This window comes from Pseudorasbora parva, unplaced genomic scaffold (genome assembly GCF_024679245.1).
Source record: "Pseudorasbora parva isolate DD20220531a unplaced genomic scaffold, ASM2467924v1 scaffold_33, whole genome shotgun sequence".
Taxonomy (NCBI): domain Eukaryota; kingdom Metazoa; phylum Chordata; class Actinopteri; order Cypriniformes; family Gobionidae; genus Pseudorasbora; species Pseudorasbora parva.
Window position 1 is genome coordinate 282,389 of NW_027125104.1, and position 22,929 is coordinate 305,317.

A 22,929-nucleotide genomic window follows, 5' to 3' on the forward strand; every position below is an offset into this window, starting at 1 on the left:
ACCAGTTTTGTTATGTTTCTGTCTCTTTCTGCTGTGTCAGCCAGTGACCCGGAGAGTTCAGAGAACTGAACTGCGTCTGTTTTCATCGAGGTTGTCGAAACCTGCGACCGGTTTGCCGAATGTGGTTTTTCCCACAAACTTTGATATTCAACGGACGAGTTGATTGACAGCAGTGGTCCCAAAGGCAAAGTTGTTCGGATGGAGGTTTTCTGTCGTATGGTACGACTGTCTCGTGCGCGTGCTGTGAAAAAGCACGCGACATACGTTCGCCTATAGCCGCTCTCATGTTGTTGCTTTTTCATTTTAAAGCGCCACTAGGTGGCCATTCACCGCGTCCTTTCTCGCCTGACCCCAGACTGAGCCCGTGCACGGGTGTACCGGCTTGGGTGAAATTGTCTCGTTCCGTCCAAGAGCTATAGCCGTTCTAGCAGACCCCGCCTCGCCCAGCCCGTAGGTTTCGGCCTGCCGCCGCCAAGCCGAAATTCCCACTTTTTTTCCGATCTGGACGGACAGTCAGACTCCAGAGAATCTTTCTGCACTGGTTTGGGCCAGATCGGGCAAAAGACCTAGGACTAGTGTGCAAAAGTAGGTTTTTCACAAAATCCCAAATACCCGAAAATTTCGCCAGCGCAACCTTCGAATCCGAGGCATGCGTCTCGCTCGGCTCGAGCCAAGGATTCCGATGATATAAGACACTTGGTTCTGCGGCGTGCGGTTTGGGAGCTACGAGCCATTTCGTACTTTCGGTGGCTGTAGCGCCACCGCCGGGCCCATCGGGGGGCCAGCCTTGGTGATGTTGTAGAGCGAGTGGCTAGTGCCATCCCTCAAAGTTTCAGGTCTCTACGACGTACGGCCTTTGCCAACCCTCCCCCCCCTCACCGCTTCCCAGATGGGCGTCGCCTTTGCCGGCTCCCCTGCCGCTGCGTCATTGTGTCATCGCTTCTCGGCCTTTTGGCTAAGATCAAGTGTAGTATCTGTTCTTATCAGTGTAATATCTGATACGTCCCCTATCCGGGGGCTGCATATTAAATTGATTTGTGGCACATGGAGCCGGACCCGGGGCTTGCTCCGTCCACTCCACGCATCGACCTGGTATTGCAGTGCCTCCAGGAACGGTGTGCTTCCCCTTTTTGGGGACTGCGAATTGTTGTGACTAATAGAAGAACCAACAACACCACTGGAATTTTGTCAGAGAATACAGAAATACGCAGGAAGCGCATACAGAATGACGATGAGGTGACCGTTGACGATGACCGTGCCACAGAGAAAGCAGCAAGCTGCGGTCATATGAGCATAGGGAAAAAAGAAGAACAAAAGCGTCGGTTGCCGGCCGGCTGACTCATCACCGTCACAGCACGTTTTTTGATGTCCCTCTTATTTGAGAGTCTTTACCAACGAGCTGATGAGTCGAATCGGGGGTTTGTGTTGGATGGATTAGGGACACCTGATTCAAATCAAGGTCAGGCACGCACGCACGCAGCAGTCAAGCAATGGAAGGTGCCCCGTCCTTCCTTTTCTTGGGGGAGGGGAAGGTCACCGTGTTTGAGGGTGGCGAAGGGGGATAGGGCGCCTCTGCCTGGAGGCCAGGCAACTCATACTTACCTGGCAGGGGAGACACCATGATCAGGAAGGTGGTTCACCCAGGGCGAGGCTCGGCCATTGCACTCCGGTTGTGCTGACCCCTGCGAATTCCCCAAATGTGGGAATCTCGACTGCATAATTTATGGTAGTGGGGGACTGCGTTCGCGCTCTCCCCTGTACACACTGGTTAAAAGCAGATAGCGTGGAGGGAAAAAGCGTGCGGTTCTTGACGCTTGTGGTGCCGCCCACTGCCCCAAAGGGTGAAGTTGCACCAGTTTTGTTATGTTTCTGTCTCTTTCTGCTGTGTCAGCCAGTGACCCGGAGAGTTCAGAGAACTGAACTGCGTCTGTTTTCATCGAGGTTGTCGAAACCTGCGACCGGTTTGCCGAATGTGGTTTTTCCCACAAACTTTGATATTCAACGGACGAGTTGATTGACAGCAGTGGTCCCAAAGGCAAAGTTGTTCGGATGGAGGTTTTCTGTCGTATGGTACGACTGTCTCGTGCGCGTGCTGTGAAAAAGCACGCGACATACGTTCGCCTATAGCCGCTCTCATGTTGTTGCTTTTTCATTTTAAAGCGCCACTAGGTGGCCATTCACCGCGTCCTTTCTCGCCTGACCCCAGACTGAGCCCGTGCACGGGTGTACCGGCTTGGGTGAAATTGTCTCGTTCCGTCCAAGAGCTATAGCCGTTCTAGCAGACCCCGCCTCGCCCAGCCCGTAGGTTTCGGCCTGCCGCCGCCAAGCTGAATCGAAATTCCCACTTTTTTTCCGATCTGGACGGACAGTCAGACTCCAGAGAATCTTTCTGCACTGGTTTGGGCCAGATCGGGCAAAAGACCTAGGACTAGTGTGCAAAAGTAGGTTTTTCACAAAATCCCAAATACCCGAAAATTTCGCCAGCGCAACCTTCGAATCCGAGGCATGCGTCTCGCTCGGCTCGAGCCAAGGATTCCGATGATATAAGACACTTGGTTCTGCGGCGTGCGGTTTGGGAGCTACGAGCCATTTCGTACTTTCGGTGGCTGTAGCGCCACCGCCGGGCCCATCGGGGGGCCAGCCTTGGTGATGTTGTAGAGCGAGTGGCTAGTACCATCCCTCAAAGTTTCAGGTCTCTACGACGTACGGCCTTTGCCAACCCTCCCCCCCCTCACCGCTTCCCAGATGGGCGTCGCCTTTGCCGGCTCCCCTGCCGCTGCGTCATTGTGTCATCGCTTCTCGGCCTTTTGGCTAAGATCAAGTGTAGTATCTGTTCTTATCAGTTTAATATCTGATACGTCCCCTATCCGGGGACTGCATATTAAATTGATTTTTGGCACATGGAGCCGGAACCGGGGCTTGCTCCGTCCACTCCACGCATCGACCTGGTATTGCAGTGCCTCCAGGAACGGTGTGCTTCCCCTTTTTGGGGACTGCGAATTGTTGTGACTAATAGAAGAACCAACAACACCACTGGAATTTTGTCAGAGAATACAGAAATACGCAGGAAGCGCATACAGAATGACGATGAGGTGACCGTTGACGATGACCGTGCCACAGAGAAAGCAGCAAGCTGCGGTCATATGAGCATAGGGAAAAAAGAAGAACAAAAGCGTCGGTTGCCGGCCGGCTGACTCATCACCGTCACAGCACGTTTTTTGATGTCCCTCTTATTTGAGAGTCTTTACCAACGAGCTGATGAGTCGAATCAGGGGTTTGTGTTGGATGGATTAGGGACACCTGATTCAAATCAAGGTCAGGCACGCACGCACGCAGCAGTCAAGCAATGGAAGGTGCCCCGTCCTTCCTTTTCTTGGGGGAGGGGAAGGTCACCGTGTTTGAGGATGGCGAAGGGGGATAGGGCGCCTCTGCCTGGAGGCCAGGCAACTCATACTTACCTGGCAGGGGAGACACCATGATCAGGAAGGTGGTTCACCCAGGGCGAGGCTCGGCCATTGCACTCCGGTTGTGCTGACCCCTGCGAATTCCCCAAATGTGGGAATCTCGACTGCATAATTTATGGTAGTGGGGGACTGCGTTCGCGCTCTCCCCTGTACACACTGGTTAAAAGCAGATAGCGTGGAGGGAAAAAGCGTGCGGTTCTTGACGCTTGTGGCGCCGCCCACTGCCCCAAAGGGTGAAGTTGCACCAGTTTTGTTATGTTTCTGTCTCTTTCTGCTGTGTCAGCCAGTGACCCGGAGAGTTCAGAGAACTGAACTGCGTCTGTTTTCATCGAGGTTGTCGAAACCTGCGACCGGTTTGCCGAATGTGGTTTTTCCCACAAACTTTGATATTCAACGGACGAGTTGATTGACAGCAGTGGTCCCAAAGGCAAAGTTGTTCGGATGGAGGTTTTCTGTCGTATGGTACGACTGTCTCGTGCGCGTGCTGTGAAAAAGCACGCGACATACGTTCGCCTATAGCCGCTCTCATGTTGTTGCTTTTTCATTTTAAAGCGCCACTAGGTGGCCATTCACCGCGTCCTTTCTCGCCTGACCCCAGACTGAGCCCGTGCACGGGTGTACCGGCTTGGGTGAAATTGTCTCGTTCCGTCCAAGAGCTATAGCCGTTCTAGCAGACCCCGCCTCGCCCAGCCCGTAGGTTTCGGCCTGCCGCCGCCAAGCTGAATCGAAATTCCCACTTTTTTTCCGATCTGGACGGACAGTCAGACTCCAGAGAATCTTTCTGCACTGGTTTGGGCCAGATCGGGCAAAAGACCTAGGACTAGTGTGCAAAAGTAGGTTTTTCACAAAATCCCAAATACCCGAAAATTTCGCCAGCGCAACCTTCGAATCCGAGGCATGCGTCTCGCTCGGCTCGAGCCAAGGATTCCGATGATATAAGACACTTGGTTCTGCGGCGTGCGGTTTGGGAGCTACGAGCCATTTCGTACTTTCGGTGGCTGTAGCGCCACCGCCGGGCCCATCGGGGGGCCAGCCTTGGTGATGTTGTAGAGCGAGTGGCTAGTACCATCCCTCAAAGTTTCAGGTCTCTACGACGTACGGCCTTTGCCAACCCTCCCCCCCCTCACCGCTTCCCAGATGGGCGTCGCCTTTGCTGGCTCCCCTGCCGCTGCGTCATTGTGTCATCGCTTCTCGGCCTTTTGGCTAAGATCAAGTGTAGTATCTGTTCTTATCAGTTTAATATCTGATACGTCCCCTATCCGGGGACTGCATATTAAATTGATTTTTGGCACATGGAGCCGGAACCGGGGCTTGCTCCGTCCACTCCACGCATCGACCTGGTATTGCAGTGCCTTTTTGGGGACTGCGAATTGTTGTGACTAATAGAAGAACCAACAACACCACTGGAATTTTGTCAGAGAATACAGAAATACGCAGGAAGCGCATACAGAATGACGATGAGGTGACCGTTGACGATGACCGTGCCACAGAGAAAGCAGCAAGCTGCGGTCATATGAGCATAGGGAAAAAAGAAGAACAAAAGCGTCGGTTGCCGGCCGGCTGACTCATCACCGTCACAGCACGTTTTTTGATGTCCCTCTTATTTGAGAGTCTTTACCAACGAGCTGATGAGTCGAATCAGGGGTTTGTGTTGGATGGATTAGGGACACCTGATTCAAATCAAGGTCAGGCACGCACGCACGCAGCAGTCAAGCAATGGAAGGTGCCCCGTCCTTCCTTTTCTTGGGGGAGGGGAAGGTCACCGTGTTTGAGGATGGCGAAGGGGGATAGGGCGCCTCTGCCTGGAGGCCAGGCAACTCATACTTACCTGGCAGGGGAGACACCATGATCAGGAAGGTGGTTCACCCAGGGCGAGGCTCGGCCATTGCACTCCGGTTGTGCTGACCCCTGCGAATTCCCCAAATGTGGGAATCTCGACTGCATAATTTATGGTAGTGGGGGACTGCGTTCGCGCTCTCCCCTGTACACACTGGTTAAAAGCAGATAGCGTGGAGGGAAAAAGCGTGCGGTTCTTGACGCTTGTGGCGCCGCCCACTGCCCCAAAGGGTGAAGTTGCACCAGTTTTGTTATGTTTCTGTCTCTTTCTGCTGTGTCAGCCAGTGACCCGGAGAGTTCAGAGAACTGAACTGCGTCTGTTTTCATCGAGGTTGTCGAAACCTGCGACCGGTTTGCCGAATGTGGTTTTTCCCACAAACTTTGATATTCAACGGACGAGTTGATTGACAGCAGTGGTCCCAAAGGCAAAGTTGTTCGGATGGAGGTTTTCTGTCGTATGGTACGACTGTCTCGTGCGCGTGCTGTGAAAAAGCACGCGACATACGTTCGCCTATAGCCGCTCTCATGTTGTTGCTTTTTCATTTTAAAGCGCCACTAGGTGGCCATTCACCGCGTCCTTTCTCGCCTGACCCCAGACTGAGCCCGTGCACGGGTGTACCGGCTTGGGTGAAATTGTCTCGTTCCGTCCAAGAGCTATAGCCGTTCTAGCAGACCCCGCCTCGCCCAGCCCGTAGGTTTCGGCCTGCCGCCGCCAAGCTGAATCGAAATTCCCACTTTTTTTCCGATCTGGACGGACAGTCAGACTCCAGAGAATCTTTCTGCACTGGTTTGGGCCAGATCGGGCAAAAGACCTAGGACTAGTGTGCAAAAGTAGGTTTTTCACAAAATCCCAAATACCCGAAAATTTCGCCAGCGCAACCTTCGAATCCGAGGCATGCGTCTCGCTCGGCTCGAGCCAAGGATTCCGATGATATAAGACACTTGGTTCTGCGGCGTGCGGTTTGGGAGCTACGAGCCATTTCGTACTTTCGGTGGCTGTAGCGCCACCGCCGGGCCCATCGGGGGGCCAGCCTTGGTGATGTTGTAGAGCGAGTGGCTAGTGCCATCCCTCAAAGTTTCAGGTCTCTACGACGTACGGCCTTTGCCAACCCTCCCCCCCCTCACCGCTTCCCAGATGGGCGTCGCCTTTGCCGGCTCCCCTGCCGCTGCGTCATTGTGTCATCGCTTCTCGGCCTTTTGGCTAAGATCAAGTGTAGTATCTGTTCTTATCAGTTTAATATCTGATACGTCCCCTATCCGGGGACTGCATATTAAATTGATTTTTGGCACATGGAGCCGGAACCGGGGCTTGCTCCGTCCACTCCACGCATCGACCTGGTATTGCAGTGCCTCCAGGAACGGTGTGCTTCCCCTTTTTGGGGACTGCGAATTGTTGTGACTAATAGAAGAACCAACAACACCACTGGACTTTTGTCAGAGAATACAGAAATACGCAGGAAGCGCATACAGAATGACGATGAGGTGACCGTTGACGATGACCGTGCCACAGAGAAAGCAGCAAGCTGCGGTCATATGAGCATAGGGAAAAAAGAAGAACAAAAGCGTCGGTTGCCGGCCGGCTGACTCATCACCGTCACAGCACGTTTTTTGATGTCCCGTCTTATTTGAGAGTCTTTACCAACGAGCTGATGAGTCGAATCAGGGGTTTGTGTTGGATGGATTAGGGACACCTGATTCAAATCAAGGTCAGGCACGCACGCACGCAGCAGTCAAGCAATGGAAGGTGCCCCGTCCTTCCTTTTCTTGGGGGAGGGGAAGGTCACCGTGTTTGAGGATGGCGAAGGGGGATAGGGCGCCTCTGCCTGGAGGCCAGGCAACTCATACTTACCTGGCAGGGGAGACACCATGATCAGGAAGGTGGTTCACCCAGGGCGAGGCTCGGCCATTGCACTCCGGTTGTGCTGACCCCTGCGAATTCCCCAAATGTGGGAATCTCGACTGCATAATTTATGGTAGTGGGGGACTGCGTTCGCGCTCTCCCCTGTACACACTGGTTAAAAGCAGATAGCGTGGAGGGAAAAAGCGTGCGGTTCTTGACGCTTGTGGCGCCGCCCACTGCCCCAAAGGGTGAAGTTGCACCAGTTTTGTTATGTTTCTGTCTCTTTCTGCTGTGTCAGCCAGTGACCCGGAGAGTTCAGAGAACTGAACTGCGTCTGTTTTCATCGAGGTTGTCGAAACCTGCGACCGGTTTGCCGAATGTGGTTTTTCCCACAAACTTTGATATTCAACGGACGAGTTGATTGACAGCAGTGGTCCCAAAGGCAAAGTTGTTCGGATGGAGGTTTTCTGTCGTATGGTACGACTGTCTCGTGCGCGTGCTGTGAAAAAGCACGCGACATACGTTCGCCTATAGCCGCTCTCATGTTGTTGCTTTTTCATTTTAAAGCGCCACTAGGTGGCCATTCACCGCGTCCTTTCTCGCCTGACCCCAGACTGAGCCCGTGCACGGGTGTACCGGCTTGGGTGAAATTGTCTCGTTCCGTCCAAGAGCTATAGCCGTTCTAGCAGACCCCGCCTCGCCCAGCCCGTAGGTTTCGGCCTGCCGCCGCCAAGCTGAATCGAAATTCCCACTTTTTTTCCAATCTGGACGGACAGTCAGACTCCAGAGAATCTTTCTGCACTGGTTTGGGCCAGATCGGGCAAAAGACCTAGGACTAGTGTGCAAAAGTAGGTTTTTCACAAAATCCCAAATACCCGAAAATTTCGCCAGCGCAACCTTCGAATCCGAGGCATGCGTCTCGCTCGGCTCGAGCCAAGGATTCCGATGATATAAGACACTTGGTTCTGCGGCGTGCGGTTTGGGAGCTACGAGCCATTTCGTACTTTCGGTGGCTGTAGCGCCACCGCCGGGCCCATCGGGGGGCCAGCCTTGGTGATGTTGTAGAGCGAGTGGCTAGTGCCATCCCTCAAAGTTTCAGGTCTCTACGACGTACGGCCTTTGCCAACCCTCCCCCCCCTCACCGCTTCCCAGATGGGCGTCGCCTTTGCCGGCTCCCCTGCCGCTGCGTCATTGTGTCATCGCTTCTCGGCCTTTTGGCTAAGATCAAGTGTAGTATCTGTTCTTATCAGTTTAATATCTGATACGTCCCCTATCCGGGGACTGCATATTAAATTGATTTTTGGCACATGGAGCCGGAACCGGGGCTTGCTCCGTCCACTCCACGCATCGACCTGGTATTGCAGTGCCTCCAGGAACGGTGTGCTTCCCCTTTTTGGGGACTGCGAATTGTTGTGACTAATAGAAGAACCAACAACACCACTGGACTTTTGTCAGAGAATACAGAAATACGCAGGAAGCGCATACAGAATGACGATGAGGTGACCGTTGACGATGACCGTGCCACAGAGAAAGCAGCAAGCTGCGGTCATATGAGCATAGGGAAAAAAGAAGAACAAAAGCGTCGGTTGCCGGCCGGCTGACTCATCACCGTCACAGCACGTTTTTTGATGTCCCGTCTTATTTGAGAGTCTTTACCAACGAGCTGATGAGTCGAATCAGGGGTTTGTGTTGGATGGATTAGGGACACCTGATTCAAATCAAGGTCAGGCACGCACGCACGCAGCAGTCAAGCAATGGAAGGTGCCCCGTCCTTCCTTTTCTTGGGGGAGGGGAAGGTCACCGTGTTTGAGGATGGCGAAGGGGGATAGGGCGCCTCTGCCTGGAGGCCAGGCAACTCATACTTACCTGGCAGGGGAGACACCATGATCAGGAAGGTGGTTCACCCAGGGCGAGGCTCGGCCATTGCACTCCGGTTGTGCTGACCCCTGCGAATTCCCCAAATGTGGGAATCTCGACTGCATAATTTATGGTAGTGGGGGACTGCGTTCGCGCTCTCCCCTGTACACACTGGTTAAAAGCAGATAGCGTGGAGGGAAAAAGCGTGCGGTTCTTGACGCTTGTGGTGCCGCCCACTGCCCCAAAGGGTGAAGTTGCACCAGTTTTGTTATGTTTCTGTCTCTTTCTGCTGTGTCAGCCAGTGACCCGGAGAGTTCAGAGAACTGAACTGCGTCTGTTTTCATCGAGGTTGTCGAAACCTGCGACCGGTTTGCCGAATGTGGTTTTTCCCACAAACTTTGATATTCAACGGACGAGTTGATTGACAGCAGTGGTCCCAAAGGCACAGTTGTTCGGATGGAGGTTTTCTGTCGTATGGTACGACTGTCTCGTGCGCGTGCTGTGAAAAAGCACGCGACATACGTTCGCCTATAGCCGCTCTCATGTTGTTGCTTTTTCATTTTAAAGCGCCACTAGGTGGCCATTCACCGCGTCCTTTCTCGCCTGACCCCAGACTGAGCCCGTGCACGGGTGTACCGGCTTGGGTGAAATTGTCTCGTTCCGTCCAAGAGCTATAGCCGTTCTAGCAGACCCCGCCTCGCCCAGCCCGTAGGTTTCGGCCTGCCGCCGCCAAGCTGAATCGAAATTCCCACTTTTTTTCCGATCTGGACGGACAGTCAGACTCCAGAGAATCTTTCTGCACTGGTTTGGGCCAGATCGGGCAAAAGACCTAGGACTAGTGTGCAAAAGTAGGTTTTTCACAAAATCCCAAATACCCGAAAATTTCGCCAGCGCAACCTTCGAATCCGAGGCATGCGTCTCGCTCGGCTCGAGCCAAGGATTCCGATGATATAAGACACTTGGTTCTGCGGCGTGCGGTTTGGGAGCTACGAGCCATTTCGTACTTTCTGTGGCTGTAGCGCCACCGCCGGGCCCATCGGGGGGCCAGCCTTGGTGATGTTGTAGAGCGAGTGGCTAGTACCATCCCTCAAAGTTTCAGGTCTCTACGACGTACGGCCTTTGCCAACCCTCCCCCCCCTCCCCGCTTCCCAGATGGGCGTCGCCTTTGCCGGCTCCCCTGCCGCTGCGTCATTGTGTCATCGCTTCTCGGCCTTTTGGCTAAGATCAAGTGTAGTATCTGTTCTTATCAGTTTAATATCTGATACGTCCCCTATCCGGGGACTGCATATTAAATTGATTTTTGGCACATGGAGCCGGAACCGGGGCTTGCTCCGTCCACTCCACGCATCGACCTGGTATTGCAGTGCCTCCAGGAACGGTGTGCTTCCCCTTTTTGGGGACTGCGAATTGTTGTGACTAATAGAAGAACCAACAACACCACTGGAATTTTGTCAGAGAATACAGAAATACGCAGGAAGCGCATACAGAATGACGATGAGGTGACCGTTGACGATGACCGTGCCACAGAGAAAGCAGCAAGCTGCGGTCATATGAGCATAGGGAAAAAAGAAGAACAAAAGCGTCGGTTGCCGGCCGGCTGACTCATCACCGTCACAGCACGTTTTTTGATGTCCCTCTTATTTGAGAGTCTTTACCAACGAGCTGATGAGTCGAATCAGGGGTTTGTGTTGGATGGATTAGGGACACCTGATTCAAATCAAGGTCAGGCACGCACGCACGCAGCAGTCAAGCAATGGAAGGTGCCCCGTCCTTCCTTTTCTTGGGGGAGGGGAAGGTCACCGTGTTTGAGGATGGCGAAGGGGGATAGGGCGCCTCTGCCTGGAGGCCAGGCTACTCATACTTACCTGGCAGGGGAGACACCATGATCAGGAAGGTGGTTCACCCAGGGCGAGGCTCGGCCATTGCACTCCGGTTGTGCTGACCCCTGCGAATTCCCCAAATGTGGGAATCTCGACTGCATAATTTATGGTAGTGGGGGACTGCGTTCGCGCTCTCCCCTGTACACACTGGTTAAAAGCAGATAGCGTGGAGGGAAAAAGCGTGCGGTTCTTGACGCTTGTGGCGCCGCCCACTGCCCCAAAGGGTGAAGTTGCACCAGTTTTGTTATGTTTCTGTCTCTTTCTGCTGTGTCAGCCAGTGACCCGGAGAGTTCAGAGAACTGAACTGCGTCTGTTTTCATCGAGGTTGTCGAAACCTGCGACCGGTTTGCCGAATGTGGTTTTTCCGAAAACTTTGATATTCAACGGACGAGTTGATTGACAGCAGTGGTCCCAAAGGCAAAGTTGTTCGGATGGAGGTTTTCTGTCGTATGGTACGACTGTCTCGTGCGCGTGCTGTGAAAAAGCACGCGACATACGTTCGCCTATAGCCGCTCTCATGTTGTTGCTTTTTCATTTTAAAGCGCCACTAGGTGGCCATTCACCGCGTCCTTTCTCGCCTGACCCCAGACTGAGCCCGTGCACGGGTGTACCGGCTTGGGTGAAATTGTCTCGTTCCGTCCAAGAGCTATAGCCGTTCTAGCAGACCCCGCCTCGCCCAGCCCGTAGGTTTCGGCCTGCCGCCGCCAAGCTGAATCGAAATTCCCACTTTTTTTCCGATCTGGACGGACAGTCAGACTCCAGAGAATCTTTCTGCACTGGTTTGGGCCAGATCGGGCAAAAGACCTAGGACTAGTGTGCAAAAGTAGGTTTTTCACAAAATCCCAAATACCCGAAAATTTCGCCAGCGCAACCTTCGAATCCGAGGCATGCGTCTCGCTCGGCTCGAGCCAAGGATTCCGATGATATAAGACACTTGGTTCTGCGGCGTGCGGTTTGGGAGCTACGAGCCATTTCGTACTTTCGGTGGCTGTAGCGCCACCGCCGGGCCCATCGGGGGGCCAGCCTTGGTGATGTTGTAGAGCGAGTGGCTAGTACCATCCCTCAAAGTTTCAGGTCTCTACGACGTACGGCCTTTGCCAACCCTCCCCCCCCTCACCGCTTCCCAGATGGGCGTCGCCTTTGCCGGCTCCCCTGCCGCTGCGTCATTGTGTCATCGCTTCTCGGCCTTTTGGCTAAGATCAAGTGTAGTATCTGTTCTTATCAGTTTAATATCTGATACGTCCCCTATCCGGGGACTGCATATTAAATTGATTTTTGGCACATGGAGCCGGAACCGGGGCTTGCTCCGTCCACTCCACGCATCGACCTGGTATTGCAGTGCCTCCAGGAACGGTGTGCTTCCCCTTTTTGGGGACTGCGAATTGTTGTGACTAATAGAAGAACCAACAACACCACTGGAATTTTGTCAGAGAATACAGAAATACGCAGGAAGCGCATACAGAATGACGATGAGGTGACCGTTGACGATGACCGTGCCACAGAGAAAGCAGCAAGCTGCGGTCATATGAGCATAGGGAAAAAAGAAGAACAAAAGCGTCGGTTGCCGGCCGGCTGACTCATCACCGTCACAGCACGTTTTTTGATGTCCCTCTTATTTGAGAGTCTTTACCAACGAGCTGATGAGTCGAATCAGGGGTTTGTGTTGGATGGATTAGGGACACCTGATTCAAATCAAGGTCAGGCACGCACGCACGCAGCAGTCAAGCAATGGAAGGTGCCCCGTCCTTCCTTTTCTTGGGGGAGGGGAAGGTCACCGTGTTTGAGGATGGCGAAGGGGGATAGGGCGCCTCTGCCTGGAGGCCAGGCAACTCATACTTACCTGGCAGGGGAGACACCATGATCAGGAAGGTGGTTCACCCAGGGCGAGGCTCGGCCATTGCACTCCGGTTGTGCTGACCCCTGCGAATTCCCCAAATGTGGGAATCTCGACTGCATAATTTATGGTAGTGGGGGACTGCGTTCGCGCTCTCCCCTGTACACACTGGTTAAAAGCAGATAGCGTGGAGGGAAAAAGCGTGCGGTTCTTGACGCTTGTGGCGCCGCCCACTGCCCCAAAGGGTGAAGTTGCACCAGTTTTGTTATGTTTCTGTCTCTTTCTGCTGTGTCAGCCAGTGACCCGGAGAGTTCAGAGAACTGAACTGCGTCTGTTTTCATCGAGGTTGTCGAAACCTGCGACCGGTTTGCCGAATGTGGTTTTTCCCACAAACTTTGATATTCAACGGACGAGTTGATTGACAGCAGTGGTCCCAAAGGCAAAGTTGTTCGGATGGAGGTTTTCTGTCGTATGGTACGACTGTCTCGTGCGCGTGCTGTGAAAAAGCACGCGACATACGTTCGCCTATAGCCGCTCTCATGTTGTTGCTTTTTCATTTTAAAGCGCCACTAGGTGGCCATTCACCGCGTCCTTTCTCGCCTGACCCCAGACTGAGCCCGTGCACGGGTGTACCGGCTTGGGTGAAATTGTCTCGTTCCGTCCAAGAGCTATAGCCGTTCTAGCAGACCCCGCCTCGCCCAGCCCGTAGGTTTCGGCCTGCCGCCGCCAAGCTGAATCGAAATTCCCACTTTTTTTCCGATCTGGACGGACAGTCAGACTCCAGAGAATCTTTCTGCACTGGTTTGGGCCAGATCGGGCAAAAGACCTAGGACTAGTGTGCAAAAGTAGGTTTTTCACAAAATCCCAAATACCCGAAAATTTCGCCAGCGCAACCTTCGAATCCGAGGCATGCGTCTCGCTCGGCTCGAGCCAAGGATTCCGATGATATAAGACACTTGGTTCTGCGGCGTGCGGTTTGGGAGCTACGAGCCATTTCGTACTTTCGGTGGCTGTAGCGCCACCGCCGGGCCCATCGGGGGGCCAGCCTTGGTGATGTTGTAGAGCGAGTGGCTAGTACCATCCCTCAAAGTTTCAGGTCTCTACGACGTACGGCCTTTGCCAACCCTCCCCCCCCTCCCCGCTTCCCAGATGGGCGTCGCCTTTGCCGGCTGCCCTGCCGCTGCGTCATTGTGTCATCGCTTCTCGGCCTTTTGGCTAAGATCAAGTGTAGTATCTGTTCTTATCAGTTTAATATCTGATACGTCCCCTATCCGGGGACTGCATATTAAATTGATTTTTGGCACATGGAGCCGGAACCGGGGCTTGCTCCGTCCACTCCACGCATCGACCTGGTATTGCAGTGCCTCCAGGAACGGTGTGCTTCCCCTTTTTGGGGACTGCGAATTGTTGTGACTAATAGAAGAACCAACAACACCACTGGAATTTTGTCAGAGAATACAGAAATACGCAGGAAGCGCATACAGAATGACGATGAGGTGACCGTTGACGATGACCGTGCCACAGAGAAAGCAGCAAGCTGCGGTCATATGAGCATAGGGAAAAAAGAAGAACAAAAGCGTCGGTTGCCGGCCGGCTGACTCATCACCGTCACAGCACGTTTTTTGATGTCCCTCTTATTTGAGAGTCTTTACCAACGAGCTGATGAGTCGAATCAGGGGTTTGTGTTGGATGGATTAGGGACACCTGATTCAAATCAAGGTCAGGCACGCACGCACGCAGCAGTCAAGCAATGGAAGGTGCCCCGTCCTTCCTTTTCTTGGGGGAGGGGAAGGTCACCGTGTTTGAGGATGGCGAAGGGGGATAGGGCGCCTCTGCCTGGAGGCCAGGCAACTCATACTTACCTGGCAGGGGAGACACCATGATCAGGAAGGTGGTTCACCCAGGGCGAGGCTCGGCCATTGCACTCCGGTTGTGCTGACCCCTGCGAATTCCCCATATGTGGGAATCTCGACTGCATAATATATGGTAGTGGGGGACTGCGTTCGCGCTCTCCCCTGTACACACTGGTTAAAAGCAGATAGCGTGGAGGGAAAAAGCGTGCGGTTCTTGACGCTTGTGGCGCCGCCCACTGCCCCAAAGGGTGAAGTTGCACCAGTTTTGTTATGTTTCTGTCTCTTTCTGCTGTGTCAGCCAGTGACCCGGAGAGTTCAGAGAACTGAACTGCGTCTGTTTTCATCGAGGTTGTCGAAACCTGCGACCGGTTTGCCGAATGTGGTTTTTCCCACAAACTTTGATATTCAACGGACGAGTTGATTGACAGCAGTGGTCCCAAAGGCAAAGTTGTTCGGATGGAGGTTTTCTGTCGTATGGTACGACTGTCTCGTGCGCGTGCTGTGAAAAAGCACGCGACATACGTTCGCCTATAGCCGCTCTCATGTTGTTGCTTTTTCATTTTAAAGCGCCACTAGGTGGCCATTCACCGCGTCCTTTCTCGCCTGACCCCAGACTGAGCCCGTGCACGGGTGTACCGGCTTGGGTGAAATTGTCTCGTTCCGTCCAAGAGCTATAGCCGTTCTAGCAGACCCCGCCTCGCCCAGCCCGTAGGTTTCGGCCTGCCGCCGCCAAGCTGAATCGAAATTCCCACTTTTTTTCCGATCTGGACGGACAGTCAGACTCCAGAGAATCTTTCTGCACTGGTTTGGGCCAGATCGGGCAAAAGACCTAGGACTAGTGTGCAAAAGTAGGTTTTTCACAAAATCCCAAATACCCGAAAATTTCGCCAGCGCAACCTTCGAATCCGAGGCATGCGTCTCGCTCGGCTCGAGCCAAGGATTCCGATGATATAAGACACTTGGTTCTGCGGCGTGCGGTTTGGGAGCTACGAGCCATTTCGTACTTTCGGTGGCTGTAGCGCCACCGCCGGGCCCATCGGGGGGCCAGCCTTGGTGATGTTGTAGAGCGAGTGGCTAGTACCATCCCTCAAAGTTTCAGGTCTCTACGACGTACGGCCTTTGCCAACCCTCCCCCCCCTCCCCGCTTCCCAGATGGGCGTCGCCTTTGCCGGCTGCCCTGCCGCTGCGTCATTGTGTCATCGCTTCTCGGCCTTTTGGCTAAGATCAAGTGTAGTATCTGTTCTTATCAGTTTAATATCTGATACGTCCCCTATCCGGGGACTGCATATTAAATTGATTTTTGGCACATGGAGCCGGAACCGGGGCTTGCTCCGTCCACTCCACGCATCGACCTGGTATTGCAGTGCCTCCAGGAACGGTGTGCTTCCCCTTTTTGGGGACTGCGAATTGTTGTGACTAATAGAAGAACCAACAACACCACTGGAATTTTGTCAGAGAATACAGAAATACGCAGGAAGCGCATACAGAATGACGATGAGGTGACCGTTGACGATGACCGTGCCACAGAGAAAGCAGCAAGCTGCGGTCATATGAGCATAGGGAAAAAAGAAGAACAAAAGCGTCGGTTGCCGGCCGGCTGACTCATCACCGTCACAGCACGTTTTTTGATGTCCCTCTTATTTGAGAGTCTTTACCAACGAGCTGATGAGTCGAATCAGGGGTTTGTGTTGGATGGATTAGGGACACCTGATTCAAATCAAGGTCAGGCACGCACGCACGCAGCAGTCAAGCAATGGAAGGTGCCCCGTCCTTCCTTTTCTTGGGGGAGGGGAAGGTCACCGTGTTTGAGGATGGCGAAGGGGGATAGGGCGCCTCTGCCTGGAGGCCAGGCAACTCATACTTACCTGGCAGGGGAGACACCATGATCAGGAAGGTGGTTCACCCAGGGCGAGGCTCGGCCATTGCACTCCGGTTGTGCTGACCCCTGCGAATTCCCCATATGTGGGAATCTCGACTGCATAATATATGGTAGTGGGGGACTGCGTTCGCGCTCTCCCCTGTACACACTGGTTAAAAGCAGATAGCGTGGAGGGAAAAAGCGTGCGGTTCTTGACGCTTGTGGCGCCGCCCACTGCCCCAAAGGGTGAAGTTGCACCAGTTTTGTTATGTTTCTGTCTCTTTCTGCTGTGTCAGCCAGTGACCCGGAGAGTTCAGAGAACTGAACTGCGTCTGTTTTCATCGAGGTTGTCGAAACCTGCGACCGGTTTGCCGAATGTGGTTTTTCCCACAAACTTTGATATTCAACGGACGAGTTGATTGACAGCAGTGGTCCCAAAGGCAAAGTTGTTCGGATGGAGGTTTTCTGTCGTATGGTACGACTGTCTCGTGCGCGTGCTGTGAAAAAGCACGCGACATACGTTCGCCTATAGCCGCTCTCATGTTGTTGCTTTTTCATTTTAAAGCGCCACTAGGTGGCCATTCACCGCGTCCTTTCTCGCCTGACCCCAGACTGAGCCCGTGCACGGGTGTACCGGCTTGGGTGAAATTGTCTCGTTCCGTCCAAGAGCTATAGCCGTTCTAGCAGACCCCGCCTCGCCCAGCCCGTAGGTTTCGGCCTGCCGCCGCCAAGCTGAATCGAAATTCCCACTTTTTTTCCGATCTGGACGGACAGTCAGACTCCAGAGAATCTTTCTGCACTGGTTTGGGCCAGATCGGGCAAAAGACCTAGGACTAGTGTGCAAAAGTAGGTTTTTCACAAAATCCCAAATACCCGAAAATTTCGCCAGCGCAACCTTCGAATCCGAGGCATGCGTCTCGCTCGGCTCGAGCCAAGGATTCCGATGATATAAGACACTTGGTTCTGCGGCGTGCGGTTTGGGAGCTACGAGCCATTTCGTACTTTCGGTGGCTGTAGCGCCACCGCCGGGCCCATCGGGGGGCCAGCCTTGGTGATGTTGTAGAGCGAGTGGCTAGTACCATCCCTCAAAGTTTCAGGTCTCTACGACGTACGGCCTTTGCCAACCCTCCCCCCCCTCACCGCTTCCCAGATGGGCGTCGCCTTTGCCGGCTCCCCTGCCGCTGCGTCATTGTGTCATCGCTTCTCGGCCTTTTGGCTAAGATCAAGTGTAGTATCTGTTCTTATCAGTCTTTTAATTTACCAAAAGAGTATATTTTTATCAAGAAATTTTTAAAGAAATACCTTTTAGAAATAAGTGACGTCACCATTTTAACCAACCACAAATCTCTCATCTCTCTTGTGCAGGACCGGGAAATGGTGAGTCCAGTCCCAGGCCTCACATTAAGTGAGGCCAAAGATGTTTGGAGGAACGCAGCCCACCCAGCTCTCCAGAACAGGCACAAGGACTTATCGTGGATGGTGGCTCATGAGATCCTCCCGGTCAGGGCGGTTATGCACTCCAGAGGCATGGCCAAAAACTCCATCTGCCCACGGTCCGGGTGCAACCACCCGGAGACCGTCCACCATCTGCTCTGGGAGTGCGGTGCTGCGTGGGACCTGTGGGCCAGGGCCGGCCCCCTGTTTTTCCCGTGCCTGCCAGCGGGTGGGGCCCAGGTGGACTACAAGCTCGCCATCCTGGGGGTGGGTCAGGGCATAAAAGCCCAAACATCGCAAAAATTTGCCTCGCTCTGGCTCGCCCTCAACGTTATAAAGGATGCCATCTGGGTCACCAGAAACCTGCTGGTGGGGAAACGCATGACGGTCCCCCTCCACGTGAGCGAGCAAAACATAAGATCAACACTGCAGGGAGGGCCGCATGTCGTCATTCGGATGGGGGGGCCGAGGCTGCACGAGAAGGTCCCGGCCACCACCGACCTTGGCCGCCCGTAGATGCACCCTCACCACTCTGGCTACGGGAACAGCGGGCCAGCGGGCCGGAGGAGAGGGGCTTTCCGCTGGGCCCTTGAAGCGGGGAGTCCTGAGCCTGTTCTGGAGATCTGGAGTGAATGGACTTTCTTGATAGGGACTCACCCCCGATCCTGCACAACAGAAGATTTTTAACAGAAGGATATTGTGTTTTAACTAGCTTGTATTTATTTGCTATTTATACTTTTATCCTTTTTTCTAACACCAAACTGACTTGCATACATGGACTTTACACAACACACTACACTGACTGATTTTAACTAAGAATGCAAAACTGTTGGTTTTAATCTGTGTAAACATGTATGTTTAAAAAGAAAAGAACTGTGAGGTTTGAATGGAAAAAAGAAATGTGTGACAATAAAACTTTTTTCGAAAGAAAAAATCTGTTCTTATCAGTTTAATATCTGATACGTCCCCTATCCGGGGACTGCATATTAAATTGATTTTTGGCACATGGAGCCGGAACCGGGGCTTGCTCCGTCCACTCCACGCATCGACCTGGTATTGCAGTGCCTCCAGGAACGGTGTGCTTCCCCTTTTTGGGGACTGCGAATTGTTGTGACTAATAGAAGAACCAACAACACCACTGGAATTTTGTCAGAGAATACAGAAATACGCAGGAAGCGCATACAGAATGACGATGAGGTGACCGTTGACGATGACCGTGCCACAGAGAAAGCAGCAAGCTGCGGTCATATGAGCATAGGGAAAAAAGAAGAACAAAAGCGTCGGTTGCCGGCCGGCTGACTCATCACCGTCACAGCACGTTTTTTGATGTCCCTCTTATTTGAGAGTCTTTACCAACGAGCTGATGAGTCGAATCAGGGGTTTGTGTTGGATGGATTAGGGACACCTGATTCAAATCAAGGTCAGGCACGCACGCACGCAGCAGTCAAGCAATGGAAGGTGCCCCGTCCTTCCTTTTCTTGGGGGAGGGGAAGGTCACCGTGTTTGAGGATGGCGAAGGGGGATAGGGCGCCTCTGCCTGGAGGCCAGGCAACTCATACTTACCTGGCAGGGGAGACACCATGATCAGGAAGGTGGTTCACCCAGGGCGAGGCTCGGCCATTGCACTCCGGTTGTGCTGACCCCTGCGAATTCCCCAAATGTGGGAATCTCGACTGCATAATTTATGGTAGTGGGGGACTGCGTTCGCGCTCTCCCCTGTACACACTGGTTAAAAGCAGATAGCGTGGAGGGAAAAAGCGTGCGGTTCTTGACGCTTGTGGCGCCGCCCACTGCCCCAAAGGGTGAAGTTGCACCAGTTTTGTTATGTTTCTGTCTCTTTCTGCTGTGTCAGCCAGTGACCCGGAGAGTTCAGAGAACTGAACTGCGTCTGTTTTCATCGAGGTTGTCGAAACCTGCGACCGGTTTGCCGAATGTGGTTTTTCCCACAAACTTTGATATTCAACGGACGAGTTGATTGACAGCAGTGGTCCCAAAGGCAAAGTTGTTCGGATGGAGGTTTTCTGTCGTATGGTACGACTGTCTCGTGCGCGTGCTGTGAAAAAGCACGCGACATACGTTCGCCTATAGCCGCTCTCATGTTGTTGCTTTTTCATTTTAAAGCGCCACTAGGTGGCCATTCACCGCGTCCTTTCTCGCCTGACCCCAGACTGAGCCCGTGCACGGGTGTACCGGCTTGGGTGAAATTGTCTCGTTCCGTCCAAGAGCTATAGCCGTTCTAGCAGACCCCGCCTCGCCCAGCCCGTAGGTTTCGGCCTGCCGCCGCCAAGCTGAATCGAAATTCCCACTTTTTTTCCGATCTGGACGGACAGTCAGACTCCAGAGAATCTTTCTGCACTGGTTTGGGCCAGATCGGGCAAAAGACCTAGGACTAGTGTGCAAAAGTAGGTTTTTCACAAAATCCCAAATACCCGAAAATTTCGCCAGCGCAACCTTCGAATCCGAGGCATGCGTCTCGCTCGGCTCGAGCCAAGGATTCCGATGATATAAGACACTTGGTTCTGCGGCGTGCGGTTTGGGAGCTACGAGCCATTTCGTACTTTCGGTGGCTGTAGCGCCACCGCCGGGCCCATCGGGGGGCCAGCCTTGGTGATGTTGTAGAGCGAGTGGCTAGTACCATCCCTCAAAGTTTCAGGTCTCTACGACGTACGGCCTTTGCCAACCCTCCCCCCCCTCACCGCTTCCCAGATGGGCGTCGCCTTTGCCGGCTCCCCTGCCGCTGCGTCATTGTGTCATCGCTTCTCGGCCTTTTGGCTAAGATCAAGTGTAGTATCTGTTCTTATCAGTTTAATATCTGATACGTCCCCTATCCGGGGACTGCATATTAAATTGATTTTTGGCACATGGAGCCGGAACCGGGGCTTGCTCCGTCCACTCCACGCATCGACCTGGTATTGCAGTGCCTCCAGGAACGGTGTGCTTCCCCTTTTTGGGGACTGCGAATTGTTGTGACTAATAGAAGAACCAACAACACCACTGGAATTTTGTCAGAGAATACAGAAATACGCAGGAAGCGCATACAGAATGACGATGAGGTGACCGTTGACGATGACCGTGCCACAGAGAAAGCAGCAAGCTGCGGTCATATGAGCATAGGGAAAAAAGAAGAACAAAAGCGTCGGTTGCCGGCCGGCTGACTCATCACCGTCACAGCACGTTTTTTGATGTCCCTCTTATTTGAGAGTCTTTACCAACGAGCTGATGAGTCGAATCAGGGGTTTGTGTTGGATGGATTAGGGACACCTGATTCAAATCAAGGTCAGGCACGCACGCACGCAGCAGTCAAGCAATGGAAGGTGCCCCGTCCTTCCTTTTCTTGGGGGAGGGGAAGGTCACCGTGTTTGAGGATGGCGAAGGGGGATAGGGCGCCTCTGCCTGGAGGCCAGGCAACTCATACTTACCTGGCAGGGGAGACACCATGATCAGGAAGGTGGTTCACCCAGGGCGAGGCTCGGCCATTGCACTCCGGTTGTGCTGACCCCTGCGAATTCCCCAAATGTGGGAATCTCGACTGCATAATTTATGGTAGTGGGGGACTGCGTTCGCGCTCTCCCCTGTACACACTGGTTAAAAGCAGATAGCGTGGAGGGAAAAAGCGTGCGGTTCTTGACGCTTGTGGCGCCGCCCACTGCCCCAAAGGGTGAAGTTGCACCAGTTTTGTTATGTTTCTGTCTCTTTCTGCTGTGTCAGCCAGTGACCCGGAGAGTTCAGAGAACTGAACTGCGTCTGTTTTCATCGAGGTTGTCGAAACCTGCGACCGGTTTGCCGAATGTGGTTTTTCCCACAAACTTTGATATTCAACGGACGAGTTGATTGACAGCAGTGGTCCCAAAGGCAAAGTTGTTCGGATGGAGGTTTTCTGTCGTATGGTACGACTGTCTCGTGCGCGTGCTGTGAAAAAGCACGCGACATACGTTCGCCTATAGCCGCTCTCATGTTGTTGCTTTTTCATTTTAAAGCGCCACTAGGTGGCCATTCACCGCGTCCTTTCTCGCCTGACCCCAGACTGAGCCCGTGCACGGGTGTACCGGCTTGGGTGAAATTGTCTCGTTCCGTCCAAGAGCTATAGCCGTTCTAGCAGACCCCGCCTCGCCCAGCCCGTAGGTTTCGGCCTGCCGCCGCCAAGCTGAATCGAAATTCCCACTTTTTTTCCGATCTGGACGGACAGTCAGACTCCAGAGAATCTTTCTGCACTGGTTTGGGCCAGATCGGGCAAAAGACCTAGGACTAGTGTGCAAAAGTAGGTTTTTCACAAAATCCCAAATACCCGAAAATTTCGCCAGCGCAACCTTCGAATCCGAGGCATGCGTCTCGCTCGGCTCGAGCCAAGGATTCCGATGATATAAGACACTTGGTTCTGCGGCGTGCGGTTTGGGAGCTACGAGCCATTTCGTACTTTCGGTGGCTGTAGCGCCACCGCCGGGCCCATCGGGGGGCCAGCCTTGGTGATGTTGTAGAGCGAGTGGCTAGTACCATCCCTCAAAGTTTCAGGTCTCTACGACGTACGGCCTTTGCCAACCCTCCCCCCCCTCCCCGCTTCCCAGATGGGCGTCGCCTTTGCCGGCTGCCCTGCCGCTGCGTCATTGTGTCATCGCTTCTCGGCCTTTTGGCTAAGATCAAGTGTAGTATCTGTTCTTATCAGTTTAATATCTGATACGTCCCCTATCCGGGGACTGCATATTAAATTGATTTTTGGCACATGGAGCCGGAACCGGGGCTTGCTCCGTCCACTCCACGCATCGACCTGGTATTGCAGTGCCTCCAGGAACGGTGTGCTTCCCCTTTTTGGGGACTGCGAATTGTTGTGACTAATAGAAGAACCAACAACACCACTGGAATTTTGTCAGAGAATACAGAAATACGCAGGAAGCGCATACAGAATGACGATGAGGTGACCGTTGACGATGACCGTGCCACAGAGAAAGCAGCAAGCTGCGGTCATATGAGCATAGGGAAAAAAGAAGAACAAAAGCGTCGGTTGCCGGCCGGCTGACTCATCACCATCACAGCACGTTTTTTGATGTCCCTCTTATTTGAGAGTCTTTACCAACGAGC

The 22,929-nt window shown here is 53.4% G+C and overlaps 23 non-coding genes and 1 pseudogene across 23 annotated transcripts; all 24 read left to right on the plus strand.

Annotated features, from left to right (window-relative positions):
- The first annotated feature begins 935 nt into the window (after positions 1-935).
- LOC137066854 (U2 spliceosomal RNA) lies at positions 936-1,126 on the plus strand. Its single transcript, XR_010902736.1, has one exon. It is a non-coding gene; the product is annotated as a U2 spliceosomal RNA (small nuclear RNA).
- Positions 1,127-1,594: 468 nt separating this feature from the next.
- Positions 1,595-1,758, plus strand: LOC137066966 (U1 spliceosomal RNA). Its single transcript, XR_010902800.1, has one exon. It is a non-coding gene; the product is annotated as a U1 spliceosomal RNA (small nuclear RNA).
- Positions 1,759-2,791: 1,033 nt separating this feature from the next.
- On the plus strand, positions 2,792-2,982 carry LOC137066522 (U2 spliceosomal RNA). Its single transcript, XR_010902435.1, has one exon. It is a non-coding gene; the product is annotated as a U2 spliceosomal RNA (small nuclear RNA).
- Positions 2,983-3,450: 468 nt separating this feature from the next.
- Positions 3,451-3,614, plus strand: LOC137066969 (U1 spliceosomal RNA). Its single transcript, XR_010902802.1, has one exon. It is a non-coding gene; the product is annotated as a U1 spliceosomal RNA (small nuclear RNA).
- Positions 3,615-4,647: 1,033 nt separating this feature from the next.
- On the plus strand, positions 4,648-4,840 carry LOC137066885 (U2 spliceosomal RNA). The gene has a single exon (XR_010902764.1). It is a non-coding gene; the product is annotated as a U2 spliceosomal RNA (small nuclear RNA).
- Positions 4,841-5,284: 444 nt separating this feature from the next.
- Positions 5,285-5,448, plus strand: LOC137066970 (U1 spliceosomal RNA). Its single transcript, XR_010902803.1, has one exon. It is a non-coding gene; the product is annotated as a U1 spliceosomal RNA (small nuclear RNA).
- A 1,033-nt stretch (positions 5,449-6,481) lies between these two features.
- On the plus strand, positions 6,482-6,672 carry LOC137066523 (U2 spliceosomal RNA). The gene has a single exon (XR_010902436.1). It is a non-coding gene; the product is annotated as a U2 spliceosomal RNA (small nuclear RNA).
- A 469-nt stretch (positions 6,673-7,141) lies between these two features.
- LOC137066971 (U1 spliceosomal RNA) lies at positions 7,142-7,305 on the plus strand. Its single transcript, XR_010902804.1, has one exon. It is a non-coding gene; the product is annotated as a U1 spliceosomal RNA (small nuclear RNA).
- A 1,033-nt stretch (positions 7,306-8,338) lies between these two features.
- LOC137066524 (U2 spliceosomal RNA) lies at positions 8,339-8,529 on the plus strand. The gene has a single exon (XR_010902437.1). It is a non-coding gene; the product is annotated as a U2 spliceosomal RNA (small nuclear RNA).
- A 469-nt stretch (positions 8,530-8,998) lies between these two features.
- Positions 8,999-9,162, plus strand: LOC137066972 (U1 spliceosomal RNA). The gene has a single exon (XR_010902805.1). It is a non-coding gene; the product is annotated as a U1 spliceosomal RNA (small nuclear RNA).
- A 1,033-nt stretch (positions 9,163-10,195) lies between these two features.
- LOC137066525 (U2 spliceosomal RNA) lies at positions 10,196-10,386 on the plus strand. The gene has a single exon (XR_010902438.1). It is a non-coding gene; the product is annotated as a U2 spliceosomal RNA (small nuclear RNA).
- A 468-nt stretch (positions 10,387-10,854) lies between these two features.
- LOC137066973 (U1 spliceosomal RNA) lies at positions 10,855-11,018 on the plus strand. Its single transcript, XR_010902806.1, has one exon. It is a non-coding gene; the product is annotated as a U1 spliceosomal RNA (small nuclear RNA).
- Positions 11,019-12,050: 1,032 nt separating this feature from the next.
- Positions 12,051-12,241, plus strand: LOC137066527 (U2 spliceosomal RNA). The gene has a single exon (XR_010902439.1). It is a non-coding gene; the product is annotated as a U2 spliceosomal RNA (small nuclear RNA).
- Positions 12,242-12,709: 468 nt separating this feature from the next.
- On the plus strand, positions 12,710-12,873 carry LOC137066974 (U1 spliceosomal RNA). The gene has a single exon (XR_010902807.1). It is a non-coding gene; the product is annotated as a U1 spliceosomal RNA (small nuclear RNA).
- Positions 12,874-13,906: 1,033 nt separating this feature from the next.
- Positions 13,907-14,097, plus strand: LOC137066528 (U2 spliceosomal RNA). Its single transcript, XR_010902440.1, has one exon. It is a non-coding gene; the product is annotated as a U2 spliceosomal RNA (small nuclear RNA).
- A 468-nt stretch (positions 14,098-14,565) lies between these two features.
- On the plus strand, positions 14,566-14,729 carry LOC137067359 (U1 spliceosomal RNA). Its single transcript, XR_010903157.1, has one exon. It is a non-coding gene; the product is annotated as a U1 spliceosomal RNA (small nuclear RNA).
- Positions 14,730-15,762: 1,033 nt separating this feature from the next.
- On the plus strand, positions 15,763-15,953 carry LOC137066530 (U2 spliceosomal RNA). The gene has a single exon (XR_010902442.1). It is a non-coding gene; the product is annotated as a U2 spliceosomal RNA (small nuclear RNA).
- A 468-nt stretch (positions 15,954-16,421) lies between these two features.
- LOC137067360 (U1 spliceosomal RNA) lies at positions 16,422-16,585 on the plus strand. Its single transcript, XR_010903158.1, has one exon. It is a non-coding gene; the product is annotated as a U1 spliceosomal RNA (small nuclear RNA).
- Positions 16,586-17,618: 1,033 nt separating this feature from the next.
- LOC137066932 (U2 spliceosomal RNA) lies at positions 17,619-17,812 on the plus strand. Its single transcript, XR_010902770.1, has one exon. It is a non-coding gene; the product is annotated as a U2 spliceosomal RNA (small nuclear RNA).
- Positions 17,813-18,767: 955 nt separating this feature from the next.
- LOC137066889 (U2 spliceosomal RNA) lies at positions 18,768-18,943 on the plus strand (annotated as a pseudogene).
- Positions 18,944-19,411: 468 nt separating this feature from the next.
- LOC137066975 (U1 spliceosomal RNA) lies at positions 19,412-19,575 on the plus strand. The gene has a single exon (XR_010902808.1). It is a non-coding gene; the product is annotated as a U1 spliceosomal RNA (small nuclear RNA).
- Positions 19,576-20,608: 1,033 nt separating this feature from the next.
- On the plus strand, positions 20,609-20,799 carry LOC137066531 (U2 spliceosomal RNA). Its single transcript, XR_010902443.1, has one exon. It is a non-coding gene; the product is annotated as a U2 spliceosomal RNA (small nuclear RNA).
- A 468-nt stretch (positions 20,800-21,267) lies between these two features.
- LOC137066976 (U1 spliceosomal RNA) lies at positions 21,268-21,431 on the plus strand. The gene has a single exon (XR_010902809.1). It is a non-coding gene; the product is annotated as a U1 spliceosomal RNA (small nuclear RNA).
- Positions 21,432-22,464: 1,033 nt separating this feature from the next.
- Positions 22,465-22,655, plus strand: LOC137066532 (U2 spliceosomal RNA). The gene has a single exon (XR_010902444.1). It is a non-coding gene; the product is annotated as a U2 spliceosomal RNA (small nuclear RNA).
- The last annotated feature ends 274 nt before the right edge of the window (positions 22,656-22,929 follow it).